The following is an 8021-nucleotide window of genomic DNA, read 5'->3' as shown; positions in this document are numbered from 1 at the left end:
ATGCCAGACCCACAGGAAGCTATTGGAGTGTTTGTAACATGAATCTTTAAAAATGGGCTGAGGTCTCTATGGATTACATATACTTCCTAAATCAATTTCCAAATACAAAAAAAAAAAAATTCAAGCAAGAAATAAAAAGCACATATTTTAAAAGAGCATTACAGTGTGGAGATTCCTTGGAGAACTAAAAGTAGAACTACCATTTGATCGAGCAATCCCACTACTGGGTATCTACCCAGAGAAAAAGAAATCATTATACGAAAAAGATACTTGCACACCCATGTTTATAGCAGCACAATTCGCAATTGCAAAAACATGGAACCAACCCTAATGCCCATCAATCAACGAGTAGATAAAGAAACTGTGGTATATATACACAATGGAAAACTACTCAGCTATAGAAAGGAATGAATTAATGGCGTTTGCAACAACCTGGATGAGACTGCAGACTATTATTCTAAGTGAAGTAACTCAGGAATGGAAAACCAAACATCACATGTTCTCACTTGTAAGTGGGAACTAAGCTATGAGGATACGAAGGCATAAGAGTGATACAATGGACTTTGGGGACTTAGGGGGAAAGGGTGAAAAGAGGGTGAGGGATAAAAGACTACAAATAGGGTTCAGTGTATACTGCTCGGGTGATGGGTGCACCAAAATCTCAAAATCTCAAAAAAGTAAAGAACTTTCTTGTGTTACCAAATACCATGTGACCAAACACTACCTGCTCCCCAATAACCTATAGAAATAAAAAAATTAAAATAAATGTAACAAAAAAGCATTACAAAATCAAATTCAGAAAAAGAGATATGAACATAAAAATGACCCCAAAATAGCAACTTTCAAATTTTGAACACAAATAAGGATGGAGCTATTTTGTTTGTTTAAGTGCCTATAGAAATTGTATTATAACCAAACAGGCTTTTGTAGTCATTTGTAGAAAAATAAGTACAACATAAAGTGAATACAGTAATAAAGGAAGTTGTATATCTGTTATAAATAAACATATACATTTTTCATATATGTCTATAGGGCAATGTCCATCATTCTGGAGAAGTCGTATGGAGCTGTTTAGTACATTTTAACTAATGTTCCTTAAAAAAAAAAAAAGAGGCTGGGCGCGGTGGCTCACGCCTGTAATCCCAGCACTTTGGGAGGCCGAGGCGGGTGGATCACGAGGTCAGGAGATCGAGACCATCCTGGCTAACACGGTGAAACTCCGTCTCTACTAAAAATACAAAAAATTAGCTGGGCGTGGTGGCGGGCGCCTGTAGTCCCAACTACTCGGGAGGCTGAGGCAGGAGAATGGCGTGAACCTGGGAGGCGGAGCTTGCAGTGAGTCGAGATTGCACCACTGCACTCCAACCTGGGCGACAGAGCAAGACTCCATCTCAAAAAAAAAAAAAAAAAAAAAATTTCTCCTAAGTTCAGACACTGCTTCATTGATTAATTCATTTGTTAATCCATCCACTCACTCAATATCTCCGCAGATATTTATGGTGGCCTTTTTTTTTTTTTTTTTTTTTTTTTTTGTAAAGGACTATGCTGGGCCAACATGGTGGCTCATTCCTAGTAGTCCCAGCAATTTGGGAGGCCAAGTGGGAGAATCACTGGAGCCAGGAGTTGGAAACTAGCCTGGGCAACATAGTGAGATCATGTCTCTACTAAAAATAATAGCTAAATTTCAAAAACATATTTTTAAAAAGGACTATGTTAGTGCTATAAGGTATCCAAAATTTATCTGATAAAAATTCCAGGCTCTGTAAATTTATAGAAGAGGGGAAGATAATTTTCTTTTATCAGTAAATTATATCATTGTACTTAAAATGTTTTTCATTGGCTTTGATTTTAAGAAATGTAAGGAAAACAAAATGGTTTACATTAATCATATATTGTATATATTCATATGCAAATATTTACAATATGTATTTAAATGTATATGTGATATATTATTCAATCTTGTTTGTGGATTTAGAAAAAAAAAAGAGATTGATACATTTTAAGAAAACTTCCCTGTATGAAAAAAATTTCTGGAAACCGTAAGTGTGAGCTATCTACATTAGTGTTTCTGTGTTTGGCAAAACAGTATTACAGCCCAAACAGGAATGGTTGAGGACAGATAACTTGGCCAAATCACCCTGGCTAGAAAAGTGAGGAGATTGCATCAAACTCACTCCGAAAGCCAATCAAAGAATAACTTGAAACCGCTTTCAGTCACTTGGACTTTGCTTCCTGGTCCTTAGTGGCAGCTAATGAGGTTTAGAAATAAGCACATGTATCTGTCTATACTGAAGGGAAGAAAGTAAATCCACTATGGCACCAGTTCAAAACACTGCATGAGCAGTCGAGAGAAACAATTTACCAGAACATGCTTAATGGTAAATCAGAAATGACATGTATGAAAACATGGGGCTGCAACTTGAAAATATTGGAAAATGAGTCATCTAAATTTGCAGAACCAATCAGATCCTGGACTGATACACTTTGTAAGTTGCAACTGCTGGATACCATGTAGCTATGTGATCAAGAGCATCTATCTGTAATGATGAATGCTTCATGTTCACACAGCTTTAAATGCCTGCTTTCTGAAATGATCAATCATTTATTAGCTGTAAGGTAAGGGCAATGACGTATACAATCTTCTCCTGTGCTTAGAGATGTTAAAATTCATGTATGGTACTACAAAGATAAGAACATGCAATAAAAGTTCTAAACTATGTAATAAAATCCAAGGTAGGGTTTTTGTGGATTATGTGTTAGTAATGATATTTTAAGAGAATATTAACATTTTGTTAAGCAAATATATTAATATATTAATTATTCAATAATTTTAATTATGATTAATTTTATCATAAGCATTTTCTTTTCTATTTACACATAAGACCCTTACAAATTCAAATAATAAAAAAAGATGTTTTTAAACTGTACTCAGGAATAGACAGACATATGTTTTAAATAAAGAGAGTCTATTTCAACACGGCAAAACCCCATCTCTACTAAAAATACAGACATTAGCTGGTCATGGTGACACATGCCTGTGGTCCCAGCTACTCATGAGGCAGAGATGGGAGGATCACTTGAGGCCGGGGGCAGAGTTTGCAGTGAGCTATGATTGCACCACTGCCCTCCAGCCTGGGTGACAGAGCAAGACCCTGTCTCAAAAAATAAAATAAAAATAAAATGAAATAATAAAATAAAAAACAAAGCACATAGGTCAGCTGGATGCAGTGGCTCATGCCTGTAATCCCAGCACTTTGGGAGGCTGAGGCAGGAGGATCACTTGAGGCCAGGAGTTCAAGACCAGCCTGGGCAACGTAGTGAGACCATGTCTTTACAAAACGCACAAAAAAATTAGCCAGCATGGTGGCACATGCCTGTATTCCCAGGTATTCGGGAGGCCTGAAGTGAGGGGATCCCTTGAACTACTGTATACAATTTGCAGCCAGGTGGAAGACAGTACAGACTTCAAAGCCTCCATTAACTCAGCGAACCCGTTCCCCAGCCCATGGACACATACACAAAGACTTACACTCACATCATTTGCTTATGGGAGCCAGCGTTTCTCCTTAGGAGTAGCAAGGGATGAGCTTTTTATTGTCACTGTGGCTTTTCAGTTTATGCAAGTCAACACCTTTGAACAAGGGCTGAGACCAGGATGGAATCCACGCTATCTCCCTCTTTATAATGGTGCCATTTAAAAAATGATTTTGTACAGATGAGATCTTGCTATGCTGGCCAGGGTGGTCTCAAACTCCTGGCCTCAAGTGATTCTCCCATCCCTGCCTCCCAAAGCGCTGGGATTATAGGCATGAGCTACTGTGCCCACCTAAAACAATGCCATTTTTAAGATGAGGTGCATTTAAAGAAAGGGTGTATTTGGTAGGCAAAATAAGTACCCTCTAAAGATGTCCAGGAACTCATCCCTGGAACCTGTGAACATGTGAGACGACAAGGCAAGGGAGGAAATGAGTTGGAAGGTGCTATTGACAGGTACCAATCAGCTGACCTGAAGCATGGATATTATCTTGGGTTATCTCTGGGGGAGTCCAGTGGAATCCCAAGGGTCTTTCTAAGTGTAAAAGAGGCAGGAGAAAGGAACCAGAAGGACAGCCACATGAGAAGGATCCGACCCCAAAAATGCTGGCTTTTAAGATGAAGAAAGAGGCCATGAGACAAGGAATGGTGGGAGCTTTCAGAGTCTGAAAAACACAAGAAAACAGCTCCTCCCCTACAACCCCCAGAAGGGACACTGCCCCACTGTCATCTTGAATGTTAACCCAAAGGCACTCAGTCCAGACTTTACATGAAACTATAGAACTGCAGGGCAATAAGTGTATGTTTTTACTTTTAATTCCAAACATTTCACTAACTTATTTTAATTGACGAACTTAAATGGTATATACCATCTACACCAGGTTGCTTTGAAATATGTATACATCGTGAAATAGCTACACCGAGCTAGTTGACGATTGCATTACTTCACCTAAGTATAAGTTTCTTTGTGGTGAGAACTCTTAAAATCTACCCTCTTAGCAATCTTTAAAAATACAATATTATCATTAGCTCTTGTCACAGTGTTTTACACTAGAGCTCTTGAACTTACTCCTCCTGTCTAACTGAAATCTTGTACCCTTTGGCCAACATCTCCCCAACCTTCCACCTCCCCCGGCTGCTGGAAACCACATTCTATTCTCTGATTCTGTGAGTTCAACTGTTTTAGATTCCACATAGGAGTGAGATAATGCAGCCAGGATCAGTGGCTCATGCCTACAATCCCAGCAATTTGGGAGGCCAAGGCAGGAGGATCACTGGAGGCCAGGAATTTCAGACTGGCCTGGAAAGTCCGCGCCACAGGGCAGAGTGTGTGTGTATATATATAATTATATAATATATACATACTATATTATATATAGTATATAATAATATATACTATATATAATATATAGTATATATGATATATATTATTCTATAATGTATATAATATATTATATAATATTATATATATTATACATATTATATTATATATTACATATCTTATATATTATATGTCATATATAATATATAATTATATTATATCTTATATATTATATATATTATATAATTATATATTACATATATTTATTATACATATTATATTATATATCATATATAATATATATATTATATTATTATATACATTATATATATAATATATATATTATATTATTATATTATATATATTATATTATTATATATATTATATCATATATATTATATTATATATCTGTTATATAGAATATAAATTAATAATAGAATATATATAATATAATATAAATATAAAATATATAATATAAATATATAATATAATATCAATTATAATTTATTATAATTATATTATATATTATATATTATATATCATTACATATTATATATAATATATAATATATAATAATACAAATTATATATATATAAAATATATATTTTTTATATATATATAAAATTTGTATTATTACATATTACATAATTATGCTATACAGATTATATATCTAATATATTAGATATTTATAATGTATATAGCATAATTATATAATTATGCTATAGATATTACATAATTATGCTATAGATATTATATATAATATAGAATATATTACATTATGTATAATATATAATACATAATATATTACATTATGTATAATATATAATATATGTTACATTATGTATAATATATAATATATCTTACATTATGTATAATATATATCTTACATTATGTATAATAGATAATATATAGCTTACATTATCTATCATAGATAATATATATTATGTATAATAGACAATATATATTATGTATGATAGATAATATATATTGTGTATAATATATTATATATTATGTATTATGCATAATATAATATATTATGTATTATACATAATATATTATATTATGCATAATACATAATATATTATGCATAATATATTATATAATATATTATGCATAATATATGTTATACATTATATTATGCATAATATATGTTATACATTATATTATGCATAATATATGTTATACATTATATTATGCATAATATATGTTATACACTATATTATGCATAATATATGTTATACACTATATTATGTATATGTTATACACTATATTATGTATATGTTATACATTATATTATGTATATGTTATACATTATATTATGTATATGTTATACATTATATTATGTATATGTTATACATTATATTATGTATATGTTATACATTATATTATGTATATGTTATACATTATATTATGTATATGTTATACATTATATTATGTATATGTTATACATTATATTATGTATAACATATGTTATACATTATATTATGTATAATATATGTTATACATTATATTATGTATAATATATGTTATACATTATATTATGTATAATATATGTTATACATTATATTATGTATAATATATGTTATATATTATATATAAGTTGGATGTGGTGCACACACCTGTGGTACCAGCCACTCTGAAGGCTCAGGTGAGAGGATCGCTTGAGCCCAGGAGGTCAAGGTTGCAATGAGCTATGATCGTACCACTGCATTCTGGCTGGGCCAGAGCGACACCTGGTCTCTAAAAATAATATCACTTCAAGTACACAGTTACTCATTTGAGGTAGTAAGGGGTGGCATAAACATCAACTGTTCCATCATTAAGTACATTGTGGCCTCTTTCTTGTCCTTCCACTATCGAGTAAATAGTAGTCAGATAACCCAGGATGTACAACAGAACTCAGACATGGACCTCTGCAGTGCTTATTTTGGCTCTGTAACTACTGAAAGAGATCTCAAATAAGGATCTTTTTAGAAACTTAAAGTAGTACTTCATAGTACTTAGTAGTACCAACACACGCTTTGGGTAAAAGGAAAATCCTTTATGAAAATGCAAACTTTAGGAATTAAATGCTCCCCATAGGGACTCACTTATTGCTGTATACATGACTGCAGGCAGAAAAACACAATCTGAATGAACTTGTTTTTTTTCTTAAACTTGGAAAACCTAGAAAAGATGAGTGGTATACAGGGGCCAATTAACATAAATAGCACGAGGAAAAATGAGAGGAAGTCACTCCTCTCCTCCCAATGGGAGTACTGTGTTTTGAAGGATTCATGAATGGAATTTCAGAAACTTGGCAAAAGAATACATTTACTTCACTTACTCCATATATATTCTGAATTTCATATTTACTAAATAAAGTGTTTCCAAATGAACATTTCTTTTTTTACATGTTACATGTAAAATTGTTTTACATGTAAAAACATGTACATCTTTTTAACATGTTACATGCAAAAAATCTTTTTACATGTTGTTATATGTTGTTTCATGTGAAAACTGCACATTAAAAAAAGGAAAGGCAGGCGAATTCATCATTCAAGTTTTTAGATGTCCATATAAACTTCCACATAATCCACGAATATTAAACTGGATAAACAAAGCACTCTACATAATTTACCTTGCCACAGATGTGAAATAATTGTAAGCGTACATAAATGTTAACAAAATGCTTTCATTCAATTCTAAGGGGAGGTATCATTGAATGCTGGACCAAAACAAACTAAATAGCATTTTGATGTCTGTGGAAATGACATACCCACAAACCAGTGGCTCAGCACTGATATTAATATATCTTGCTCGGTTGCCTTAATCATTTACAGCAGTATAAATTTTTTAAGAACACAGACAGTAAGGTGCTTTTAATAATTTTGATATGGCCATAGAGTATAACTATTTTTTGAAGTCCTACTTTCATTAGAATTGCCTCTTTATCCTAATGAGTAAATACAAAAGAACACACAGATAAGATAGCTTTTGTCTTCTTCTTGTTGTTTTCTGAGACAGAGTCTTGCTCTGTCGCCCAGGCTGGAGTGCAGTGGCACAATCTTGGCTTACTGCAACCTCCAACTCCCGGGTTCAAGAGATCCTCCTGCCTCAGCTTCCTGAGTAGCTGGAACTACACGTGCGTGCCACCACGCCCGGGTAATTTTGGTATTTTTAGCAG

Source organism: Pan troglodytes, chromosome X, assembly GCF_028858775.2.
Source record: "Pan troglodytes isolate AG18354 chromosome X, NHGRI_mPanTro3-v2.0_pri, whole genome shotgun sequence".
Classification (NCBI taxonomy): domain Eukaryota; kingdom Metazoa; phylum Chordata; class Mammalia; order Primates; family Hominidae; genus Pan; species Pan troglodytes.
The sequence above is the reverse complement of the archived record's forward strand: the minus strand, read 5'-3'. Positions refer to the sequence as shown.